This window comes from Chrysochloris asiatica, unplaced genomic scaffold (assembly GCF_000296735.1).
Source record: "Chrysochloris asiatica unplaced genomic scaffold, ChrAsi1.0 scaffold00163, whole genome shotgun sequence".
Classification (NCBI taxonomy): domain Eukaryota; kingdom Metazoa; phylum Chordata; class Mammalia; order Afrosoricida; family Chrysochloridae; genus Chrysochloris; species Chrysochloris asiatica.
The window spans coordinates 6,231,383-6,259,141 of NW_006408681.1; the positions used below are offsets into that span (position 1 = coordinate 6,231,383).

The following is a 27,759-nucleotide window of genomic DNA, read 5'->3' on the forward strand; positions in this document are numbered from 1 at the left end:
GTTATCATTATGTTGTTTATTTACACTGAGGTGTAATACATACTGAAGAGTACAGTCTTTAATCTTCATTAGTAAGTGCTTCAAGAATTCTTGGCTTTTAATAAGTAAGGTTTTATCATCTATAAATTGTTAATGAGCCTTCCTCCAATCCTGATGCTGCATTGTTTTGTTTTTTTCTCCCTGTAACCCATTTGTCAGATTATTTGTTAAGCATACAGATTGAATAAGTGTGGTGAAAGGATACATTGCTTTCCTAATTTTAAACCATTCAGTATACCCTAGATCTGTTCTAAAAACAACCTCTTGGTCTATGTACAGGTTCTGCATGAGCACAATGAAGTGTTCTGTAATTCACACTCGTCACAATGTTATCCATAGTTTGCTATGATCCACACAGTCAAATGTCTTTGCATAGTCAATAAAGAATAAATAAACATTTTCCTGATATTGTCTGGTTGAGTCAATATTCATCTGACATCAGCAGAGGTATATTCCTTATTCCATATCCTCTTCTGAATCTCATTTGAATTTCTGACAGGTCCCTGTCATGTACTGCTGCAATTATTTATGAACTATCTTCAGTAAAAGTCTACTTATGTATAATGTTTATGACATCATTCCATACTTTTAGCATTCTGTTGGGTCACCTTTCTTTAGATGGGCACAATCATATTTGTGCCCATCTAAAGAAAGGTTGATTCCAGCTGATTCACCAAATCACTAGTCATAGACAAGTGTGTGCTTCCAGGGCATCAGTTTATTCAAACATTTTAGTTGGTATTCTTTCAATTCCTAGAGTCTTGTTTTTCACCAATGCCTTTAGTGCAGCTTGGATTTATTTCATCAGTATATTTGGTTCTTGATTTTATGCTACATTTTTGGAATGATTGAATGTTGAATAACTCTTCCTAATACAGTGAACCTGTAGAAATAGAGTCTGTAAAAAATGTTACCTGCTAAGTTACCCTGAGATCGTATTGGAGTAGGATAAGTCCTACCAAGAATCACTGGTCATAACCATGAGCTAGGAGAGATTGAAACTACCAGCTGCTCCGCGGGAAAAAAGATGAGGCTTTCTGCTCCCGTAAAGATTTACAGCGTCGGAAACCCTGTACAGGGTCACTATGAGTCGGAACTGACTCCACGGCACATAACAACAACAGGAGAGATCTGAAGCAGAGTTTTCTTCCAAGCCCTCAAAATGAATCAACATGGCTAATACCTTAATGTCTGACCTCTTGCCTCCAGAACTGTAAGAGCAATAAATGTGTGTTCTTCTAACCCTCCTCGTTTGTGATACATTCTTCTTGCAGTCCTAAGAACCTAATGTAAATGCTTCACAGTATTTGACATACTTTGACATGTCTGATCTTATCTAATCAATGATCATCATTACTCTGGGAGACAGAAAGGCAGGAAATACATGGAGGCCATTGAAGAGTTTTAGTGGCTTGGTGATCATCGTGAAAACCTTTTCTTGCCTAGGCTCAACTATTCACTTACATACTTTGATCCAGGTTCAACTATTGAGTGAGTATCTAGAACTTGGTGTTTCCTGTGTTTATAAAGGCAAATGATCTTACCCAGCCAATTGGCCATGTTGTTGTTGTTGTTGTCAAGTGCCATATAATTAAAGTCCACTTAATATTGTAGACTTAATTACATCACCAGAATAATCTACACTCAGGTTCTCTTTATTATTTCGAGAATATTCCCTTTGTATTTTCTCATCTATGCTATCTCATTTTTCTTATCCAATACTAGTCAACACAGCTTTACTTGTGTCTTTATAATGGACTAAAACATGCTTTGTGGATTTCAATCAAAGAACCTCAAAAATTAACAATTTCACCATAGAGGATGCTTGCAAATGGGGAGAAAGAAATGTCCCATTGTAAAGCTATGCAAGATCTTGTGAATACCTATACATTTTTCTTATTGTTGAATCCTGAAGCTATCAAAGAAAAACTTGTCTTTTACAAGGTTCTGGTGGGGAAACTAATAGCATTAGGGCCAACCCCCACCACTTCAGTGTCCTCATCTTTAATCTTTCATCCAGCTGCATTAAACATCTGACTCCTAAAATGCATCTAGGGAACTATAATAGAAATAATAAAGCAAATATTGTTACACTGCCTTTCTTTTCTTAGACTTAAGCCATACATGTAATTTGCATCCGTTTGTTTTTCAGAGGAGAAATGAAGTTCTTTCTTGGCGCTTAAAGATAACCTCAACATTTCAAACAATCCTGGGCAGCAAGGGAGGTGGGAAGGTGAGCTGGTGGAGTGGGAAGGGAATTAAGGTGTTTGAGGAAGTAAAAGACATTTAATAACTGCTAGGGAAGAAGACATTTAAATGTACGTGGAGACAATCATTTGTAAGAAGTGCAGACAAATGCAAGATGGCATTATTAATAAGTAATACTATAACTAAGAGACTTCTCTTTCTAACCACTCACACCTCTGAATCATCTTGGGGTTCCCTGACTTCCCAGTTCTCTGTACCCTTCAGCAGGAACTCCCGTTCTCCGGATCACTGGGATCATTCTTAAGGGTTTCAGTGCCATCCTCAGGGAGAAGCTTATTATCTACCTGCTCCCAGAGCTTCTCTCAGAGTGACACACCACCCACGCCGCCCTACACAGCTCTCCGCCTTCCCCAGTTCCCCAAGGGAAGTAGAGGAGCTGCAAAAGGAGTCCAAGGCTACCCTTGCTTTAATCCCGAGACCACGAGGTTTTGAGACCCTTGACACCCACTGAATCTATGTCCTGACCGTTCTGCCACCTCAGCTACCACAGGCTGCAGGAGAAGGAGCGGGCGCTGCGTTGCGCTTCCAGCTGTGTCTGCCTGAGCGCAGCACGTGCTGCAGGCGCTGGCGCAAGAGAGCGAGCGCCACCGCCATCCGCCCCGCAGCCGTTTTGCCTGCGCTACCGCTGCCTCCGTAGCCGCCAACAGTGCTGCAGCTCCAGTGGAGGCCGTTAAGAAAGCACAGAGAGCCGGCGAGGAGTGGTTGGCTGGGGGCGCCGGGCTCATGCTTAGTACCTGGTAAGCACCGCGCGTTTTTTCTTTCTCTCTCAGCACTGGTGTCACCTAGGAGTAGAATGCGGCCGGTGCCCCTCCCCCAGCTCAGAGATGGAGAGCGATCAGGCAAGGGGCGGGGAGCTTGGCGAAAGGGACCCAGGAGAGCAGGTGGTGGGCAGGTGGCAGGCTGATGGAGCCAGAGATGCTCTCAGGTCCTGCAAGTTTAGGAAAGTCACCCTGCAAGGACGTGTGATGGGTGAATCAGACAAGAATTTGGAGTCAGGAGCTCCGGGTACCGCGGCGTTGCTCCAATGGGAGGTGTATGATGATCATTTTGCCTTTAATTGCATAAATGAGGAATTTAAGTGGGCTTGTTTCCATAGAAAATGTTGTGTTTTTTTTTTAAATCACAGAAGGAAAAAAATCGAGATCTGAGCCAAAAGAGGCGTTTGGATCTTTCTCTGTCTGTCTATCTCTCTGTTGCATACCGATACATGTGCACGAAGGCATGCATTCAGCAAAGGAGGTGGGTGGGTGGGTGGATGTTCCTGTATCTTTAAGGGCACTAGGCTTTGTGGGGGGGGGGGACTAATAGGAGCACTTACTGGTGCTGCCTAACAGAGGCAGCAAATGGGAGACCTGGTCCATGTGAATGTCAGTGATACATTTCTAAAATGACACTTTGACAAACATGCCTGTGCTGCTTTGAGGGAGAGGTGTTTTGAACTAGGAGCCATTTTCAAGGAGTAAAACTGCAACTCTAGACCTATAAATTCAGGTTCATATACTTCCAGTGGGGCTTGGAAGACATCTTACTTTAGGTTCCTTTATGGAACTTTGGCAAAGATAGTGTTGTAGGAAAAGAGAAAGACAAGAAGAGAGCCCAATATGACTGATTGGGCTGAGTGAGGTGACAGAAGGGGCTAGAGCCTGGCAGTCATGTTTTCCATGACTGTGTTCATTCAGTCCCACCCCAAGTAGGCACTGTGCTGGCCTCTGGGGAAATGTGTGACCTTGAAGAAGTCCCTTAATATTTGTGTACACTGTTTCTCTGTCTGAAAAATCCAGAGGTTGTTCTCAGATGGATGATCGCTGAGGTTCAGCATGGTGGTGGCTGTTTATGATTGTATGGATTTGAGAATCTGCATAGAATGAAGGAAGGAAGGACATCAGGAAAATCTGGATTACAGAAAATTGAGGGAATTCTCACTCAAAGTATTAAAGGCAGTTCCAAGCTCCTACTTGTGTTGTTAGGATGATGCATGATGACAAATCTATGGAAATAGATGAGGATGATGAGACACTAAGTCTGCAGCCAAGTGGACCTGGAGTTTTGAGAGCTGTTTTGAGATGTTCTGATCCACAGAGCCTTGTGACATTCTTAAAGGTAGCAATTGAACAAGGAGGATTGAGGGAAAGCTGTGAAATTCTTTGAATTTGAGAGATTGGGTTTGACTCTGACACAAAGAAAATGAGTGAGTTACAATTTAAAGATTGAGCCTTTAGGGTGGAAGTAAGATTTTAATGTCATGTCTGAGTATATTGTAAGCTATGTAGAGGAATAAGGAGGGTGAAAAAACCCCAGGTCTTTCTCCTGGGACAAGGGATTCTAGATTCTTAGGACTCAACTGGCACATTCCCAGTGTCCTTGGCACCCTTGTCACTTGTATGAAGAAGGTACTAAGCTTCCCTTTCTCAAATAAAATTCATTCTCAGTTTAGGTATATGTGTCCCCAGTACTGAGATGTAAAAGTGCACAAGGGAGAACATAAGACCTGAGTATGTCTTACTCCTCTCCCCATGTGAGTGTCTGGCTGCAGAGCTGGTACATCCATCCAAATTCATCCAAGAGTCTGTGTTCCTAAAGGAACTCAGTGTGCCACTTGGTGGCACCAAAAAGTTGCCTGAGAACTCTGTTCTCTATAAATACTACCACCCCTCCCTCCTCCGCTCTCTCCCCTTCCCTCTTTCTCCCCTTTCTCAGTAGCAGGAAGATTGCTGCACACGCCACCCTCAGCTTGGCTGTTCCATGCGTGCTGAGCCAGAGGATGAGCTTGAGATCATCTTGGGTGGGGGGTAGCTCGGGACCTGAGAGGCCAACTCTGCGCCTCTGGTCTTTGCAGCCCAACTTTACAGGGGGCAAGCTATACCACGTCTCACTGTCCGCTGAACAGCCAACAGGGGGGTAAGCTTGCTAAGTGTCTGTATACCAAGTGTCCCCTGGCCCTGGGAAGGATGTAGGAGGTATTAGCTTACTGGGTTTCACAGTTTGTTTGTATGTTTGTTTTTGGATGGGGGTGTGGGGGATGATGGTGGAGTGGGATGAGGGGGTTTACCAGAGCTGGGGCGATTTAAGTATTTTCAATTTGCAGCTACCCTTTTTAAACCTGTTGGGAGTAAAGGAGGTAAGGACCTAGATGGGTGAGAAACTGATGCTGCATGCTTATATATCTAGTTCTCGCTCCCTAAAGCCAGATGTGCAAGGTTTAGGATGCAGACTGTGCTCCCCAAACCACCAGAGAGCTAGGAAAGGAGAGAAGCAAATGTGGGAGAGAGAAAAGAAGGGGGATCCCTTTCCAGTAGATCAGTTGGCAGCAGGGACATTGGTGCTTGCTGCAGGAAGAGGGGGGACAGCGGGTGGTGCTGAAAGCACATCTCTTTCACTGAGGCTAGTGTCTCTCCTAGCCTCTGGTTGCGCACTCCCGCTCTTTCTATAGATGTCTCTTTCCAGTCAGACACAAAGCCTGTTAGTTACTGAGGGGCAGCTGCATGAATGTCATGCCTAGGAAGGAACCCAGGCTACAGCGATTTTGGGACTAGAACCCTGAACAAAGGCTGGAAGCCTAGCTGTGATCAGAGCCTAACCTGCACTTGGGACCTTGTAGAGGGAAATATAGGGTCTTTTGGGGAGTGCTCTTAAACCTGCTGTTTGAGTTTCTGGTCGTTCCACCCCCAGCTGGTGCTAGGAGAAAGGGAAATTGAAGAGAGGTTAACAGGCTCTTGTGCGTATTTTGGTACAATCTTAGTGCTATTTCAGCAGAACTGAAAGTAGCCAGTCTCCAACACTACTTCCCCCGCTTAGAAATTGACACAGGCTGATGGGAGAGCATCTTCTTTCCTCCTCCTCCATCCACTACATTAGGTTTTATGTTCTGAGTCTCCTGGATTTAGCTAGAGATCATCTATATCCAGCTTCCAAGGGAGAATTACCTAGTGCTAAGGGTAGTCCTTCCTTTAGTGGGGCACAGCAGAGGATTTTTATAGAAGTCACTTAGTTGTACAAAATTCTGTTATAAGTTTTGAGGTATTCAGGTATGCTACCTCTTGTTAGGTGTGATTTGGGCTAGCTCCCTTACGAAACCTTGGGCATTTTCTCTTTTTATTCTTCAGTTATATCCATGTAATTATAATTTCTGAAGCAGTTATAACTATTTATGTCCTTTATAGAGGTAGATATCCATTTTTTTAAAGATCATTAATTTGGAACTTGGAAATACAGCTTCCTGAACTCATCATGATAGTAGTGTGAATCTCAGGAAGTTTGTGGTCATCTCCAGCGGAAACCTTTTCAGAACTCTGGACAGTTCCTTTTAATGTTTCTTAGAAAAGCATGTGACTAGAACATTAAATAATTGTTTCTTTTAAGAGAAAATACTTAATAAAAAGCTTTCTTTAGTAATTTACAACATGATAGACAAAAATATACAATTTAGGTATTTTCACTGCCCCCTCTAGAGCTTTGTGCACTAGACAATGTCTTAACTGTGGGCTGTATGATCAAAGATGAACCAAAGTCTTCAATGTGCATTTATGAAAGAATATATTGAGAGTTTGGGGGTAACATGAATTGTGCTTGAATGATCAATGCCATTGCCAATTCTTCACTTAGTTTCAATAGGTAGACACAATTCTTGACCAGTTCTTCATAGTACACAATATGAACACCTTGGGAAAAAAAGCTGAAAAATCACACAAAATATAGAGATTATTGGGAATACTTGGGTAACTACATATCATTTTCAGTTTTTACTCTGATTATTGGCATTATTTTATATCCTGATACAATATTTATATCACATTAAACACATTTTTTGTGATAAAGGGTTTTAATAATACTACTTACTTATTTTTCTTCAAAAACATTGAAACTTTCATTGGAATTTTATTGTTATCTTTTATTCAATGGACAGAGTAGATTGCACAAAAAACAAATTTAAATATAAATGAAGGGTGGATGCATACTAAATATATAAATATTAAAGTTAGTAATGAAAAAAAATTACCTAATTTGTATTTCTGTTTTATCCCAGAGTTTCTATAATCATGTAATGAAAAAGAGAACTGTGTAAATATTCCTTAAGCATTTTGTTGTATTATTTTGGACTGTGTTTATTATAGAATCTATATCAAGTATAAATTTATTTCATAAAATGAAGACTTTTTTATATATAAATTGGTATGTGTTAAAAGTAATTTGTTTGCTTTGAGTGTGTACATACTATATATTTTTCAATTTGGAAATGTGGGTTTCTGTTTGTTTGTAATCAGAAACATATCAACCCTAGTGCTAAGATCCTATGTAGTCCTCATTTTAGTTAGTTTAGTTCCTTAGAAAACTATAAGAAAACAGTAGCATCAAAAGGCTTTTGCTTTTAGTTTATGAAGTGATTGTATAGCATAAGGAAAGAAAATATGAATCTTGAATGTTAGTGTTCAACAATTTGTAAATCAGATTTTATCATCTTAGTGTTTCTTACCTGGTTAAAATATAGTCCTAAGCAATAATATTTATTTTCAAATTTCTTTTAAATTCACCGAGAGGAGAAAGATACTTTCTAAACCTAGATTGTACCAATGCTAATCTTTTTTTGGTTAATAAGCAGCTTTGGTCAGAAGGGACAAAGGGCAAAAGACTTGGTGCAGACTCATCCCTGCTCTAATAATGATCATTTATTGAGCACATCAGACACCAAGCTAAGCACTAAATGAATCATTTTATTTAAACCTCAAAAATCCTATAAGGAATTATTTTTCTCTAACTTTCCTGTTGTGAACATTGAGTTTTTTGCCCTAATTTCACATAGATAGAAAATGGGGGGAAAAAAAAGAGATGTCTCCAATCTGCTTGGAATTCAAACTCACCCCTTCCACATTTCACTGTGCTACTTTTTGGTGAGTTTTGGAATAATGTGATGGTTGAGAGTACAAACCTAGGCAGCAGCTTGTGTGAGTTTGAATTTGTTTGTGGTTTACAATCTCTGTAACCTTGTGAAAGTTATTTTACATTGTTATAACTCAGTTTCCTGACTTGTGAAGTGAGGAAGTTTAAAACAAAATTAAGCTTATTTAGTGGTTATGATGAATCATTTGTACAAATATAAGTGTTTGACCTATGATGAACTACTAGTTATAATTGTTATTCATATCGACATCTGATGTTAATGTTGTTAGGCTCTCATTAATATAATTGATTCTGACATATAGTGACCCCACATGACAGAGTAGGACAACACTATAGATTTTCTTGGCTGTTTTTAAGGAGCTCTGGTACCGTAGTGGATTACGTGTTGGGCTACTAACTACAAGGTCAGCAGTTCAAATTCACCAGCCACTGTGTAAGAGAAAGATGAGGCTTTCTGCTCCAGTAAAGATTTGTAGTCTTGGAAACCCTAGACAGGGTTGTTATGAGTTGGAACCACCAATAAATGATATAAGAGAAGATCTCCTGGTCTTTTATCCCAGTGCTGATTGTGAGTTCGAATTGCTGATCTTTCGATTAGCAGCCAAGTCTTAAACCACTGAGCAATCAGGAGTTCTTCATACAAGAGATTATGGATACTGTATCATTCAGTTTAATCTTCTCAGCAACCCTAGGAACTACATTCTGTTTTTATGCTGTGGAAATTAACAATTTTTTAAAAATTGTTAAAGAGTTTAAGTAACTTATCCAGTGTCCCTTAGCTTGTAAGATGACAAAGCAGGTTCAAAATTCAGGACCAACTGATTTTCAGACTCTGCTCATAACTGTTATATTGACCAAAAGCCTGGACAAACGTCTCAGGTTTTGAATTGTATTAATTTTCAATCTGCTATGATTTCTTTTTTTTAATGTTTTATTGTAAATTATGTGATAATAATTTACATGGGAGAACATTAGTAGTTTTACATTCATCCTATTGTATATCATTTCATTGCCATGGTTACAATCCCCTCCATGCATCATCAGCCAACCAAAGGGTATACCCTGCAAGCCTGCCCCTACCCTCCCACCCCCGGTCTTCAGCACACAGCCCCTCTCCACCTCTGGTCTCTGAGCCTAAAGTCTCCAGATGCTCCATCTTTCCATGTCATCATCTCTGGCATCACTGCTTCTCTGGGTAGGGTCCCACTCTCCCCTCTTCTCCCTTGATGGTCCCAGGGACCTCGGCTCCTAGACTGAAAAGTTAATCACTCCCCTCCTTGCTACAAAACATCTACCTTTACATTTCCAACCCTCACAATCAGTCCTGATAACAATTATTCACTATCTCATCACAAGAGACCTATCCGCTATTCCTTTCATCAGCCCTGCCTAGACAGATTGGATACAATTCAGTGGAGGTTCTACCTTCCTCCACACCCTCTGGATCTGGGTTGCAATGACTTCTTGCTCCATAAGAAAGAATGCAAAATTTAATTTACTCATATACTCAAATTTATTTTAAAATAGATATGTAAATGTTTGAAGATAACAAGAAATTAAAATGGTATTTAATTTGATGTCTCAAATGACACTTTTTTCGTCCAAATTATTCAGGGCATTTAAAGGAAAGACTTAGATTTTTAAAATATGCATTTTATGCAGATGTGATTTCATTGCTCTGTAGAGATATTAGACCTAAGAAGAATTCCAAATGATTAATTGTCCTAATAACTCTGGTTATAGGCCACTGTCTTTAAACTTTTGAGCATAAGTGCTCTGTGGAAAATTAAAAGCTCATAATCCTAATGGCACTAATGGGAACTGTAGTAATAGTGCAACATGCTTACATATGTAATATTTTTCAGAGAAATAATAAAAAGTAGTTTTTAAAAATTAATGATTCTTAATACACAGTGATGATTGAGCTCTGGTAGCGTAGTGGTTACGAATCGGGCTGCAAACCTCAAGGTCAGCAGTTCGAAACTACCAGCTGCTCCACGGGAGAAAGATGAGGCGATCTGCTCCCATAAAGATTAACAGCCTCGGAAACCCTGTTCAGGGTCGCTATGAGTCAGAACCGACTCCATGGCAAACAACAACAACAACAACAATACACAGTGATATTGTTGCTGTGGTTACATGCCATCGAGTTGGTACCAATTCAGAGCAACCTTATGCACAGCAGAACGAAACACTTAGTAGACTTATTTAAAGACGTGAGCCTGGTAGTGTAGTGGATTACTAGCTGGGCTTCTAATTGCAAGGCCACAGTTCAAATCTACCAGCCACTACGCTGGAGAAAGATGAAGCTTTATGCTCCCCTAAAGATTTACAGCCTTAGAAATGCTATACAGGGTCACTATGTGTTGAAACTGACTCAGTGGCACACAATTCCCACCAATACTTGCCTTGGAGTCCTGGTGTGGTACTGCGGGTTAATGTGCTGGACTGCAAAGTTGCTTCTCAGAAACCCTATTCATGAGTCGGAACCAACTCAATGGCAGTTAACAACAACAACAGCAACATTTAAAGACCCAAAAGGAAGGTAAATAATTTAATGTTAAAATAATTATTTGAAAATAAACCAATAAACTAGAATTGAGAAAACAAATCGTTAAATTGCTATAAAAGTTATCAATTTTTATGCTATTGTCTTGTTAATATTACAACGTTTGCACTTAATATTTAAAGCAACATTTAAAATGGCTAAATATATCATAAAATAATTTCCTCACATTTATTTATTACACTTGTGGATACTTAGAACTATACTTATTTAATACAAGGGCACATCATCTATGATGCTCACAGATTAAACTGTAATTCTGGAATTGAAATTACTAGTTTCAAAATTATTTCATCTACCCAGAGACAAGTAATTAGCCTATTCCAACCTACCCTGGTGTGGTACGGTGGGTTTAATGCTCTGAACTGCAAGATTGATTTGAACTGCAAGGTTGGTGGTTCAAACTTGCCAGCCACTCCTTGGAAATCCTATACAGGGTTGCTATGAGTTGCAACTGACTCGATGGCACTTTACAACAACAACAACCTAACCTTCTTACTATTATTTTAAGTTTTTATGAAAAGATTTTGTAAGATTGATGTAGCCAAATAATAAGCTATTAGTTGGTCCTTCTTTGATTTTTCTGTAGACCTAGAGGGATGGTTTTGATTTAAATCTATAGAGACAACAAAATCAACAAAAAACCCAAACATCTGCCATTGAGTTAATTCCCACTCATAACAGCCCTATGTAGGATTTCTGAGACTAAATATTTATAAGAGCAGAAAGCCTCTTGTTTCTCCTGCGGAGTGGCTGGTGGACATGAATTACTGACCTTGTGCTTAGCAGCCCAATACGTAACTCACTACACCAGCAGAGCTGTTTATAAAGACTAGATGCTTCTAAAATTCCTGCAGTACATAGAACAGCTTTCCATAACAAGTAAGTATGTATCCAAAATATCAGTAATGCTGAGGAATGGAAACATAGATCTAAGTGATCCCAGGAAACAGTGTTATATGTATTACCTTGGCATATTCATATGACTTCTGAATGTAGTGGATGGGAACTACGTAAGAATTTAATGGAAAGTAGAATGTCTTGAAATCATAAGATTTAACCACCCAACATACTGGATCCTTTGGGTGTGAATGTAGACTTTCAAGAGTTGAGTTTATGTCCTGATTTTACCAATGATTATAGGCATTGATTATAGGCATGAGACTTTTGGCAACATTCTTCACCTCTAATATATTTTATATATAATATCTTATATAAATGGATTCCTTGTGTGACCATGTAGGATAAGCACTGGGCCACAAGGTTGACTTGAACTGCAAGGTTGGTGGTTCAGACTCACCAGCCACCTTAAAAACCCTATACAGGGTTGCTATCAGACGGAATTGACTTGATAGCACTTAGCAACAAAAATGTAATATATGTGAGCATTGGGCTTCATATGAGAAACACTGGAGTACAAACAAGAGGGTCAGAGCCTCAAGCCCAGAAATCACTCTGTGCAAGAAAAATGAGGCTTTATGCAAAGACTTAAAAAGTGTCAGAAACCATATATAGGCTTGTTATGAGTCAGAGCCAATTTCATGACACTTATCAACAAGAACAATAATGTAATATAGGCATTGTTATTGTTGTTAAGTGCCATCAAGTCAGTTACAACCAATAGTAACCCATATAGGATTTCCAGGGAATAACTGGTGAACTTGAACCACTGACCTTGCAGTTTAAGCTGACTTTTCAGTCCAACACATAAACCCACAGTGCTACACCAGGACTATATCTATATGTTGTTGCTGTTGTGAAGTGCTCTCAAGTTGATTCCAACCCATAGCAACCCTGTATAGGGTTTCCGAGGAGCACCTGGTGAGTTTGAACCATTGCAGTTCAAATGGCTTTGCAGTCTGGCACATTAATCCACAGCACCACACCAGTACTCCATATCTGTATAGATGTAGATATAGATCTAAAATAGGCAATAGATACATAGATAGTAATTTAGATAGTAATCATACCTAGCTCTCATGGTTATTTTGAGGTTTACATTAAATTATGCATATATTTTGCAGTATTTAGGAGCCCTGATGATGTAACAGCTAACCAAATGGTTGATAGTTTAAACCCATCCAATGGCTTTGTGAAAAAAACTAGCCATCTGCTTCCTTAAGACAACAGTGTAGAAAGTTCTGTGAGGCAGTTGTACTTTGCCACATGATGTTGCTGTGAGTTGAAGTCAACTTGATGGTATCCGACAGTAACTACACATATTATTTAATATCAGGTAGGACCTACATAAACTGTGAACCGCAAGGTCAGCAATTCTGGCCCACCACACACTTCTTGGGAAAAAGATGAGTCTTTCTGCTCCCACGAAGATTCAAAGCATCAGAAATTCTCTACAGGGTGCTAGGAGTAGGAATCTACTCGATGGCACTTAACAACAACAGCCTTAATAAGTAACTAGAGATTAAGTCACAGAAATGCAAAACCAACATTTTCAAGCACATGATGATAGATAATCCAGCATGCACAATAATGCTTCCCAGTCGTTAGAGCTCTGCCATACACAACAAGAAAGCAGCTGAAGACTGCAAAATGGGTAAATGCCTAGAAGCCCTGTTTGATAATTAAATTGAGACTAGTTAACAGTGAACTGCATCATTTTTATTGCTTTTCTGCAGAAGGCTGTTTTTAGGGCTTTTTGGATTACTAAGCCACTTGTTTAAATGATTTACAATGATTTTGTACATTTTCCCCCCCTATTGCTGGCACTCTTTTATTAATGCGTAAAATGAGAGATTTCACTTTTATGCAATACCATTTTATGCACCTTTGTTTTGTTAAGAGGTGGGAGGCTTAAGTAAAATATGGCCTGTTCTTTTTCCTGGGTGAAACAGAAGGGGTGCTTGATTTTATTGCTTGCAAGGTCACAGATGTGTGCTCAAGACAGTAGCAACAGTGGGAACTTTCCTCAGACTATAAAGCTCTCAGTATCATTATACCATGGACTGTCTCTTAGCTATGGTATACATTTGTTTTCAGGAAAATATATCAAAGGCATCCATAGCATATGCAGTATTGACACCCCTGACTGTGATGAGGCTATTGCTCAGGCAAAAGGAATCATTTAGTGTTGTTGTCCTGAGCTGTGTGATTTGCTTGTGTGGGGATTTAGTTATATAAGAGACATCTGTGCCAGAAAGATGGTCAGTGTTTGAGAAGATTTTTGAAAATAAAAGACAGTGTGAATTGAGAATGTAGTTACAATGCAGGTTGCCATTTAAGGCAAATTATACCAACTATTATCTCTTTTTCATATTCATTTAGAATATAACACGAGACTCTAGAAGTCTCTGTAGCAGAATGCTTTTATACATATTAAAGCTTTATCACTATTGTCTATAATGGAGTTTGATTATTTTAATTAAGCTACAAATCCAGAATTATATCATTAAATAAACAATCTAGTGATTCTAAGTAGACTTCTGGCATGGCACTGTAAGGTCAACACTGGACTATGAATCATAGGTTAGTAGCCTAAATCCACTAACTGCTATTCGGAAACCCTATACAGGATTGCTATGAGTTGGAATCAACTTGATAGCACTTGACAACAACAAAAGCAACAGTAATTCTAAAGGAAGTATGGTGGTTCTGTAGGATAAGCACTGGACTGTGAACAGCAGGCTCGTGGTTTGAGCCCACCAGACATTCCACAAGACAAAAGTTATACTTTCTTTCCTACAAATATTTACAGCCTTGGAAACCCTACATAGGGTCACCAAAAGTCAGAAACAACTCAACAGCACATAACAACAACAACACTGATCCTAAAAATAGGACTTCGAACCAATATATCATATAACTTGAAATACCCATATAAAAATTTCATTATTTACTCACTTATGATAGAAATAAAGGTTTCTATATTATTACATTTTATGTCTATAATATTTTGAAATATGTTGTTGCCATTAGCCAATGCCTTCCCATGATTTACCACAGAAATGTTCTTCTTCTTTTTATTAATGTTATTAACCTCCTAGTGCCACCACCTATACCTATAGAGTGGAAGCAGGCTTTGTATATTGGAGAAAAAAAGATCATTGCATTATTTTCCCTCACTTCTTTTCTTTTACCACACCCTAATTACATTAGTGAATAAACTTCATAGTGAAATTGATAAGAAAGAATGACTTCATCCATGAACCACTTCTTGTTGTTTTGTGCCTTTGAGTTGGTTCTGACCCAGAGTGATCCTGTACAAGGTTTCTGAGGCTGTAAATTTTTTCGGGAGCAGAAAGCCTCATCTTTGTTCTGTGGAGCAGCTGGTAGTTTCGAACTGTTGATCTTGCATGAAGCAAAAAAGAGCAGGTCATCATGGAAAAACAAAACAAAACCATGAGCAGTACACAAAATTGATGAGGATAGGAGAAAGACCTAAGTAAATGGTAGTGAACTTGGCATTACCTTTTAAAATCTAAATGATAAATTATAAAATGGGCAAATGTGTTGTATAAATACATATTTGAATATTTGTAACTCTTAAAAGCAAGCAAAATGCAACATTTCTTATGATAGTAACAACATCTTTACACAATTTAGATATCTAACAGTGTTGATGTTCTGTGTGCCCTTGAGTCGGTTCAGACTAATAGTGACCCTTTAAGTGACTGTTGTTAAGTGCCATCAAGTTGGTTCCAGCTCACAGTAACACTGTGTACAACAGAACTAAACACTGCCTGACCCTATCCTGTCATCACAATCATTGCTATGTTTGATGCTATTGTTACAGCCACTGTGTCACAGTGGACTAGTTGAAAATTTGTTTTGAAAATTTCTGTGTGGTGAACAAGTTTTGTAGCCAGAATATATTTCTACAGAACAAAACCGATAGTGAAATGATAAGAGGGAGTGGCTACTGGATTCTCCATCAATTGGCTTATTTGTCTTATTTGCAAACTATTCACTCTTCAGTAATTTAATTCTCAATTTGCTACAAATGGATTTAGCAATTGGTGCAACAATGATAGAGAAACATGAAAATAGTTCATGTCATAAAAATTGTATGTTATCATGCTTGAACTGAAGATATGTTTTTGACTTAACTCATGAACTGCTGCTTTGGTGTGCCATCAGGTTGGTTCTGATTCATAGCAACCCTGTATAGGGTTTCTGAGGCTGTGAATCTTTATGAGAGCAGTTACGGAAATCCATTTTGCAATGCATTGCTTCTATCATTACTACAAACAATAGCTTTTTGAGGAAAAAATGGATTATTTGGGTCTCTGAAAAATGAACATGTTTTGGATTGACTTGAACTGGTTGTTCAGTTTGTTCCATTTTTATCAAGTTACATCTCAATATATGACAACACAATAGAAAGAGCAACCCATCATATATTTTGAAAACAACATGGGAAGAAATAATAAACTTAAGAAGTGATTAAATTTGATCAACAATTTTTAGTGAAATTAATATAGCTTAATATTTCGGTTTGTCTATAAATTCCACTCCTGATCTTTCTCATACAGAACAATTAAGTATTGTTCTAAGATATGTGTCTCTATCAGATAGAAACCCTGTTAAGTGATGTATCCCATTAACTAGCTTAAAAAGTCATACCAGTGACAAAATTGCAAATCAAGTACTTCACTATTCATGTGAAGTTTGAAAAATGGATTTTTCTAAGCGCAAAGTCCAGTCCTATGAAAATGCTGCAAATATGTCACGATGTTATAAAGGCATGCAATAGAAAACTTTAGATATTGATTAGTATTCAATTGTTGTGCTATGTGCTGTACCCTCACTTAAGCTTGTAGGATGCAGTGGAGTAGATTGCTGTCTGGAGGTAGTTGATTCTTTTACTTCTAATTTTCAGTTAGTCTACACACAGCACTTAACAACAACAATAACTCACTTTAAAACACATAAGGGTAAGGCAAAACATTATTGCTATAAAATCATAAGATCTTTTATTAAATAATAACATCAAATTGTGAAGCTTATTGTTTATAAACACATACTCCATCTTGGTATGTACACTTTTGAAGGCCATGTTTCCATCTCTCTAACCCTTTACCAAAGAAGTCTTCATTCTCCAATGTGAAAATGGCAGTTTGGGCATCATTCTACAAGGACTCAAATCATGTTACTCTAATTCTTAGAGTTTGGGGAACAAAAAGAAATATCAAGGGGCAATAACAGGGTTATAGAGTGAATGGGATTGGTTTCCCCCTGGAATTTATCAAGGACAGGCCTTGCTGCTTTGAAAGAATGTGCAGAGGGAAAAATTTCCTCAGTGAAACTTTCCTAGGTTTATTCTCATCAATAATGCTTTCAATTTTCTTAAAACTTCTTCCTAATAACCTCCTGTGATCTTCCTGCTTCCCTCAAGAAAATCTGTAAATATTCCCCCTTTGAAGTTCCCACATTAGTCACTAGAACCTTCTGAGATGACCTCTCTGCCTGGAATTTAACTGGCTCAACAGATCCCCACAGAAGCTACTGGTTCAATAGGATCTTTTTTTTTTTTTTTTCTTTTCAAGGCACCCTAATGAAAGTAGACAAGTGTATTACTAAGAGAACTTGTCTGCAGTTAACCACTGATCTCAGAGACATGCTTAAACACATTTCCTTTGGAATAAAACCATTCATGTATGAACTGGAAGCCTAGAAGCAATAATTTTTCCTTATTTACTCTTAAGTTTAAGCAGTGATCAAATATTGGAATGTCTTTCTGGTACACATTGGGAAGTGTATACTATAGTAACAAGTGTACTCCTAGAATTGTACACTCAGATTCTGGATGCCTTAAACAATATTATTGAAGTCTGGCACAAAAAGGAGATACCAAAAGGAAATCTGAAAATATTGCCAACAAAACGCAAACACTAGAGTCTGTACATTGTATATAGAGTATTTATGTTCTTTATGTGCAATATATACTACAGAATTTTCATTGGACAAGTTACAATCTTCAAGGATCAGAAATAAATTATAAGATGTGCACAGATCTCTACCAATCATTAACAGGATATTCACATAATTTAGATTTTGAAAATTTTGAAAACACAGCAAAAAAGTATTGTAAAATGCTTATTATCAAGCAGTTCACTAATACAGAAGTACTAGAAAGCAATAAGGAGATGATGGAAGCACTCCAGAAGTACTGAGCAACAGAAATGAATTTGTGCAACCACATACTACACCATCATTTTACACACTTAAATCTCTCATGGAAAGGACAAAAGTATATGAGATATTTAACCTTTTGATATGAACTTCTTTTAAATAGATTTTTCTTCTTAAACCATGTTGATATACCTGAAGAATGCTTAAAGGCATCCAAGAAATTAGTGCAGGCTTAACCCAATGACTTTGTTGTTGTTGTTATGTGCCGTGGAGTCGGTTCCGACTCATAGCGACCCTGCACAGGGTTTCCGAGGCTGTAAATATTTACAGGAGCAGAAAGCCTCATCTTTCTCCTGTGTAACAGCTGGTAGTTTCACACTGCTGACCCTGAGGTTAGCAGCCCAATTCGTAGCCACTATGCTACCAATGGCTTAAATACTGCAAAAATATGAAGTACCAGCTATTCCTCCTACAACCCTCTTTACTTCAGTGGGCTTAGTGATCCATTTTAGAGGCCACACAGGATTCAGTAACCATACTCAGAGTTATGGAATTTACTAGGGAAATTAACAGGTTATGCTTCAGGGTCAAAAATGCTCTGGCCAGAGTTGTTCCAGTCAGCTGCTGATAAACACCCATAGGACACACCACTCCACCATAAGCCTTAGCCTGAAGGCACTCGGCTCCAGCTTCATAAGTCAGCAAACCTAGCTCCCCCACTAAAGTTCCTGGAGGTATCTAATCTACAAGTAAGCTTCCTGCCCAAAGTCACTCAGATTTACATGCTCCATGGTCTGGAAAGTTCACTGCTGTGCCTTGTGTTTTGGTTTCTGGTTCTGCTACGGCTGCTCCTCTGCCACTCCTCCAGTGTCATAACTTTATGTCCCGGGTCAAGAAGGTTCAATGCCCAGGGATGGATCTTGGGGATCAAAGAATGTGCTCCTCTCCTGGCTCTTCTTCTTTGATACCCCCTCCTACTCCTAAGATGGCTCATTTTAAACCCATGCGAGAGTTTCAAGCTTTTCCAATGATCTTTACTAACATTCACAAGTGAATCATGCCATTCAATCCTTATTTTCTCCAGCCTTCACTTACTGAGACCCACCAGGGCAGAAATGTTGTTTGGTGGGAGTTACAGACTATGGCTAGAAAAGAAATTAAATAATTCACTGCACCACAAACACAAAGTTTCTGTAGAAGTGTGACAATTTCATTCTTAAATAAGAACTAATTTTACAGATTCAAGGAAGATAAATTTCACTCAAGTAAGCTTGTATGAATTCCTAATAAAAAATAAAATACAATCTGTAGTTTTCAATGTGGAAATTGTTTTATGCATAGTTCTAACTTTAATGATCACAGAGTGTACAACAGAACCCCCATTTTAGTCCTTGCAGAGTCTCTAACATCCTTAGCATACAACAATGATTCAAGAAAGACTCAATTAATGATTCTCATAATTTATGGAAGTAAATAATTGTGATGGAATCATTGAAGAATTTGTAAAAGCAAAGATAGAAAGAAATGTTTTTATTTATTACATGTTAGAGTTAAATCACCTATCAAAAATAAGCTATAATCAGTCACAAAAGGGCAAATATTGTATGACACCATTATTAGAAAAGCTTAAGAAATGTTTTCCATAGTAAAATAAACATTCTTTCATGGTTAACAATGGTGGGAGTGAGGGGAGAGTAATTCACTGGCTAGAAGGTAGCCACATGTTAGCTTGGGTGACAGGAAGGACAATATACAAGAAGGGAGAAGGCAATATACAAGACGAGAGAAGGTGGCAGAAGGATAATGAAGACAGGTGAAGACAAAAGGAGATATTCGTGAACTAGAGAGTCTAGAGAAATAGTGATATATAGACACAACCTTGAAACAACAGGGGAAGAAGAGTGGGAGATAGATAGATAGATAGATAGATAGATAGATAGATAGATAGATAGATAGATAGATAGATAGATAGATGAGAGTGACAGAGAGAGAGAGAGAGAGAGAGAGAGAGAGTGGCTGTGGTGGTGTGCCATGGAGTCGATTCGGACTCATAGCAATCCTGCATAGGGTTTCTTAGGCTATAAATCTTTATGGGAGCAGAAAGTCTCATCTTTCTCCTTTATGGGAGCAGAAAGTCTCATCTTTCTCCTGTGGAATGGCTGGTAGTTTCAAACTGCTGACCTTGAGGTTAGCAGCACAACTCATAACCACTATGCTACCAGAGCTCCCATATAGGGCTTCTGAGGAGTGGCTGGTGAACTTTAATCGCCAACCTTGTGGTTCAAACCAACCATGCAGTCAAGCACATTAACCCACAATGACACACCAAGACTACTGATATACATCCCACAAATATTTAAAAGTTTGAAAGAGGATATTTACACATGAGTATTTACCTTTCCTGAAAATGCACCTATGAATGTGGTGGAGCATACAGCGGGCAAAACAAAGAAAACTTCCTAGATATTATCAAACATCTTAAGGCAATGAGTTGTTGGGTTTGAGGACTCAAGACCATAGTCTCAGGGGCACCATGGTCAATTTGCATTACATAGTCCAAAAAGACACTGTTGTACCTCATGCTTGGGTGATCAGCGTCTGCAATTTTGAAAGCTCATGAGTGACTGTCTAAAGTAAAGCTATTTTTCTCTCCATGTGCAGAAGACAGTAGAGTGATAAGAATTGAAGAGGCTTGGAATCAGTTAATCCAGTGGACATGTGAACATCAGTCTCCATGGCTTTGAGACTAGAACTGGATGGTGCCTGGAAGGAACCATTATGAACCACCTTGAAAGGGATTACATTAGAGGATCCTGGGTAAAGTGGGAGAAAATGTGCAATAAAACTCAAAATTATTTAATAATAATTAAAATATCAGGTTTACTGCTCAGAAAGAGATTGGAGGAACCTGAGACGATGACCTTTGACCACCCTTCAGGTCTAGAACTCACCCTTGTGGTCCTATTCTCAGCCTATAGGTTTATAGGGGGCAACAACACTAGCAAGGTATGCTCACTATGGAATGGTCAATCATTCAAAATAAAACAGGCAACATTTCCCTGAGGACAAAGTAGAGAAGGGATAGGAAGGTGAGTGGAATGCAAATAGGAACCACAGGGAGGAAATGGGGTAACTGTTGTTGCATGGAGGAGATTGTAATCATTGAGATGAAACAAAGTGTATGGTTTGTTGAATGTACAGCTGGTGATCTTGACTGCAAATCTTCACTCAATTCACAATAAAAAGATACAAATCTTTAAAGATTAATAAATAAAGCAATAGTAGTTTGTTGTAGTATTTGTTTTCTGATCTTTAGATTTTTATGATATCTTTTCATTTGCTTATTTATAATTAATAAATTTATTACAAAGAGGCATTAAAATTGAAGTATGAGCAATTTAAAGCAAAATTGGTAAAAATCAATTTTTCATTGTGGGAGATAAACAAATTTACATTTATTGTTGAAATAACTGACTCATTTTCTTTGTGTTGAATATATGGGATATTCCTCTTATAGAAAATATCATCTATAATAATGTTTCCAGTACTCAGCATTTGTACTTCTGTTCATCTCATTCCACTTAAATGGCAAATACCACTTTTGCATCCAATTGCTAAAATTTTGGTCACATTTAAAAATAAGTTGCATCTTGCTTAGCAAAGACACATGTATACACACACACACACATATGAAGCTCACATATCCTGATTGAGTGTGTGAGTAAGCAGAGGACAAGGCACTACAAGTTATCCATGTTTAGCACCCTCACAAGACTTACCTGGGCTCTCTGCTAAAATTAAAATTGTGTCCTCTAGGGAAAATCTTTGCAGCAATACATTGATAGGGAGTTGCCAGAAATCCAAGCCAGATTCAGAAGAGGATGTGGAATGAGGGATATCATTTTTGACATCAGATGGGTCTTAGCTGAAAACAGAGAATGCCAGAAAGATGTTTGCTTGTACTTTATTGACTATGCAAAGGCATTCTAGTGTACGTATAATAACAAACAATGGAAACATAGCAAAGAATGGGAATTCCAGAACACTTCATTGCACTCCTGTGGAACATAGACAAAGGGGCAGTCATTCAAAGAGAACACCGGGATACTGCAAGTGTGTGTTAGGGTTCTATCCTTTCACTGTAGTTATTCAGTCTGTAAGCTGAACAAGCATTAGCTGAGAAGCCAGGATACATAGAAAAGAACACAGCATCAAGATTAGAGGATGGCTCCTTAACAACCTGCAATATGCCTATAACACAACCTTGCTTGCTGGAGATAAAGATGCTTGAAGCATTTACTGACTAACATCAAGGCTATAATCTTCTGTATGAGTTACACATCATTGTAAAGAAAACAAAACTCTTCGCAAATGGACCAATAAATAATACCATGATAGTCTGAGAAAAAATTGAAGTTGTCAAAGATTTTACTAATTGGATCCACAGTCAACACTGATGGAAGCAGCAGTCAAGAAATCAACTATTGTCCCACCCCCTTTACACACAGAGTAGACAGGGATGGGCAACTTGGACATTGGCTACCCAAAATGGAGGGCGGGGTGCTACAAAGGCAAGAAGTGACTGGCCTATAAGCTTTCAAGAGGGAACCTAGATCCAGAGGGCCTGGAGGAAGGTAGAATTCAATCTGACTAGTATTCAATCTGACTAGGCGGGGCTGATGCCATGAAATGCAGATGGGTCTCTTGTGATACAATAGTGAATACTTGTTATCAGGACTGTTTGTGAGGGTCAGAAATGTAAAGGTACATGTTTTATAGCAAGGAGGGGAGTGATTAACTTTTCAGTCTAGGAGTGGAGGTCCCTAGGACCATCAAGGGAGAAGAGCAGAGAGTGGGATCCTACCCAGAGAAGCAGTGATGACTGAAATGGAGGCAGAGATGATGATGTGGAGCGATGGAGCAGCTGGAGACTTTAGATCCAGAGAGGGAGAGCGACTGTGTGCTGAAGACCTGGGGGTCACGGGGGAAGGATTGCATGGAGGGGATTGTAACCATGGCAATGAGACGATATACGATAGAATGAATGTAAAAGTAATGTTCTCCCATGTAAACTATCACATAATTCACAATAAAACATTTAAGAAAAAAAAAAAAGAAATCAAATGATGGAATGCATTGGGCAAATCAGCTGCAAACTTTCTCTTCAAAGTGTTAAAGAGCAAAGATGTCACTCTAAGGATTGTGGTGCACCTGGTCCACGACATGGTATTTTTAGTTGCCTCATATGCATGTGAAAGCTGTATAATGAAATAGGAAGAACTGATACATTTGCATTATGGTGTTCGCAAAGAATTTTGCATATGACATGGACTGCTAGAAGAATGAACACATCTGTTTTATAATAAGTGCAAACAGATTGTGTTTTAGAAGAACAATGGCAAGACTTCATTTCTTATACTGTGGACATGTTATCACGAGGGACCAGTCTGTGAAGGACATTATATTTGGTAAAGTAGAAGGTCAGTGGCAAAGAGGAAGACCCTCCACCCCCAATGACATGGATTGACACAGTGCAGAAACAATGGGCTCAACCATAACAATTGTGAGGGTGTTGATCTGCTCTGCATAGGGTCACTATGAGTTGGAACAGACTCAGTGGTACTTATCAACAACATAGAAAACCCTTCCTTATGCAATGCCAAAGCCAACATCTTTTCTCAAAATTCAGAAAGGCTAACATCACCTGGTTCCATATTACCTCTCAGATCTTGTTGTTAAGTGCTGTCAAGTAGGTTCTGTCTCATAGTGACTCTGTAAAGGGTTTCGGAGGAGCAGCTGGTGAGTTTGAACCTCCGATTTTGTGGTTCAAACTGACCTTACAATCCAGTGTATTATCCTGCAGTGCCACACCAGAACTCCCATCTCAGATCTTACATCTTCCTTTTTCCCTGTTTTTACTGTGCTGTAGTTTTACTAACATTCTAACTATCCCTCATCACACCAAATATGGAAATAGGATTTGCATTTGTTTTCACCTTTACCTGGCATGTCTGTTCACTATAATTTTTGCATCATTCATTCCCTTACTGCTTTTAGTTATTTATTTAAATTCTGCTTTTTAGAGCCAACACTTCTTGGGTCACATAATTTAAAATTGCACATACCTCTGTCACTTTCTTTCCTGCTTTATTTATTTCTTTTGTATTTAACCCTTACCACTATGCTCTGGTAGTGTAGTGGTTACACATTGGGCTGCTAATCTCACGGTCAGCAGTTCGAAACTACCAGCTGTTCCGCGGGAGAAAGATGAGGCTTTCTGCTCCCGTTAAGATTTATAGCCTCGGAAACCCTGTACAGGGTCTCTGTGAATAGGAACCGACTCCACGGCACATAACAACAACAACTACCTTATATAAGGAGCTCTGGTAGCGTAGTGGTTACGAATCGGGCTGCTAACCTCAAGGTCAGCAGTTTGAAACTACCAGCAGTTCCGTGGGAGAAAGATGAGGCTGTCTGCTCCCCTAACGATTTACGGACTCGGGAACCCTATGTAGGGTCACTATGAGTCGGAACCGACTCCACAGTACTTAACAACAACAACAACTACCTTATATGCAATATTTTGCTTGTTTGTGTTTTTTGTTGTGGGATTACCTCTCATAGATTATATGCTCCATGAGGACTGCATTTATGTGTATTTTGTTTATAATTGAATCCACGGAGTCTAGAAGCGTTCTTGCTACAGAACAGTTACTAGTTAAACATTAAACAAATGAATTGTGCTGATAGAGCTAGTATTCCCCTTCTGTTCCAGTTGTATCTTATGATCCATTTTTAAATTATTTTTTGAAGCATATGAGCTGACTTGTTTAATCTTATAAGGTTAGTTGTTGTAAAATTCAATCACGTTTTTATATCATAGTTTATTCCAATATATACTTTCTAGGCATCAGAGTATCATAGACAATATCAAGAGAGTAGCCATTGTGTAACCAAGCCAGTTTATGAATTAGTCATTGTGATAGATGGAAGAGCAATATAAACACAATGATCCTAGTTAATCATATACATTTGAGCATTAAATTTGTTGAATTATCTTTTCTTTTCCTGTAATGCGTCTCAACTGCTAGTTTGCAAGGCAAAACCTATAAGTTTCTATATCTTTGGAAAGTTGTTCCTGATACTTCAAACTACATTTGGATGGCCCCTCCTTTTCCTGCTGAAAGAGGTGGTGCAGAAAGAGATAGTGAAGAGTATATTATAGAATCAACAGACACACATGACTTGTAAATCCATCACTTTCTGAGCAATTGTAAAATAAAGGTAATAAATAATATCTACTGTCTTAGTTATCCAGTGCTGCAAAAACAGAAATATTACAAGTGAATGACTTTAACAGTTACTTATTCTTTCACAGTTTAGAAAGCTAGAAGCTTGAATTAGTGATAGTTTTAAGAGAAGCCTGTTTCTTTCTGTTGGATCACAGTTTCACCATCTGTGGACCCAGTGTTCCCTTAAGATCTCCATGTATTTTGGCATCAATCTTCCCCTGCATCTAGGAGATTCCTAGGGCAGGGACCTTGGACTCAAAGGACATGCCCTATTCCTGAAACTTCTTTCTTGGCAGTAACAGATCTCTCTCATCTCTGTTCACTTGTTTAATTCCCTTTATATCTTAAAAGAGATTGACTCAAGATAAAACCTAATCCTGAATAGTGTATCCTGCCTCATTAACATGGTGGTTGTATGCCACTGAGTCAGTGCTAATATATAGTAATCCTATATGGGTATCTAAGGAGTGGCTGGTGAGTTTGAACTGCCAATCTGTGGCTCACAGTCCAGTGTTTATCCTACAGCACCACACCAGGAGTCCATTGATATCATATAGGTGAGGATTTACAACACATAGGATGATATTATCAGATCACAAAGTGGAGGATAATTACATCATCCCAAGAATCATTGCCCAGAGAACTTGACAGACATTTTTGGGAACATAAAGGAGCTCTGGTAGCGTAGTGGTTACGAATTGGGCTGTGAACCTTAAGGTCAGCAGTTTGAAACTACCAGCCGCTCCGCGGGAGAAAGATGAAGCTTTCTACTCCCGTAAGGATTTACACCCTTGGAAACCCTGTACAGGGTCGCTATGGGTCGGAACCGACTCAACGGCACTTAACTACAACAACAACAATTCAGTCCATAAAGCATGCCATGCAGGGTCGTTTTAATATTGGTTTACATGTGCATAATACACACAGAAACACACACTGATACTGTGCCAGACAGCTTCAGGTTGCACAATACACATAGAATGTAATATCTTCTAGGGTATCCAAATGTATTCTCTGCAACATCCTTGTATGTGTGTAAATGTAGAGTGAGTAGGACATTCCTTTGTGCTTTCCTAACATCACTTAGAACCCTGGAGTGGCACTCTAGGATAAGCATTGAACTGCTAACCAATGGTTTCAAACCCTATACAGAATGACTAGAAGTAGGAGCGTACTGGACAGTACTTAACAACAGCATTAATAACAACAGGATCACATAAGGGAGTGTTGTGGCTCTGTTGGAAAAATACTGGACTGTAACCCACAAGGTGGTTCAAGCAGTTAGAGCCCATCAACTGCTCAAGGGAGAAAGATGAAACTTTCTGCTTCCACAAAGATTTACAGTTTGGAAATCCTATACAGGGTTGTTATGAGCCAGTATCAACTCAAATACACTTAACAACAGCAACCACACGTAAGGAGCCCTGATGGCACTGTAGGATCAACACTTTGGCAATTCAAACCCACCAGTCTCTCAGTGTGAGAAAGACAAGGCTTTCTGCTCCTGTAAAGATTTACAGATTCAGAAACACTATGAAGATCACTAGGAGTCAGACTTGACTGATGGCATTTGGTTTAGCACAGCTTGCTCTTGTGTTTACTTCTATTTCATGTGTTGCCTCATGTCCTTAGTTGGTTTCTGCACACAGTGACCTCTCAATGGGTCTTACTTTTCAGATTAAACTTTTGTCTATTTGTGTTCGCTCGCCAGGTGATGTCATGTATCCCAAATATTTTACTTATTGCTGTCCTTCAATTCACATTTCTCACCTGAAACTCTCCTCAAAGCTTTAGCTTTACATATACATCTTCCTATTTAAGCAGTTATACCTGGATGTGTTCAAAGCATGTCAAATGTAACATGAAAATCATTATTCTATCTCGATCTCCCATCTGTTTTTCCTTATGTCCATCCCATCTCTGTTAATGGATCCAAAATGCACTAGTTTCTAAGACTAGAAACTTGAAAGTATACACTGTTTCCTCTTGTTACCTTACTATTCACATATAGTCCATCAGCAAGTTTAGTTGATTCTACTTGCAAAATACATCTGACTGTGTCCACTTCTTTCCATATCCACTGCCACCAGTACTAGCAATGCCAGTTTCATCCCTTACCTAGATTATTGCAGATTTTTCTTAATCAGATTTTCCCAATCCATCATCCAGAATAATCAGTAGCCAGAATACTATTCTCTGGTTGTAGATTGAGTTATGCTAGTCATTCACTCACATATTTTTCAATGGGTTTTTGTATTTCTATTTTATATCCAAATTCCCTTTGAGAGTTTAGAAGTCCTTCATGATCTGGCCCTTTCATATATTCTCAACCTTATTTTAGTCACTACCCATCCCATTCATCATGCTTTGGCCTCACACTTTTTTTTTTTTTTTAAGTTTTTATTGTGAATTGAGTGAGATGGGAGAGTATCATCCTATCAGATTTTGTTTCATTGCAATGATTACAATCCCCTCCAAGCATCATCATTCAACAGCATTTGCTTCCAGTCCCTCTGTTTTGTTTTTTATTTTATTTTGTTTTATTTTTTTGGATGTACACTGAAACACTCAGGAATATATAACCATTCAAACAACCAAAGTGTATACCCT

General features: G+C 38.6%; 1 protein-coding gene across 1 annotated transcript in view; it reads left to right on the forward strand.

The window, feature by feature from the left end:
* Positions 1 to 5,035: 5,035 nt before the first annotated feature.
* The window catches only part of GRM5 (glutamate receptor, metabotropic 5), a 677,550-nt gene continuing 654,826 nt past the window's right edge, over positions 5,036 to 27,759 (forward strand). Inside the window, exon 1 of the mRNA XM_006871218.1 lies at positions 5,036 to 5,205. The gene's annotated coding sequence lies outside the window, so the exon portion shown is untranslated. The remainder of the gene's footprint in view (positions 5,206 to 27,759) is intronic.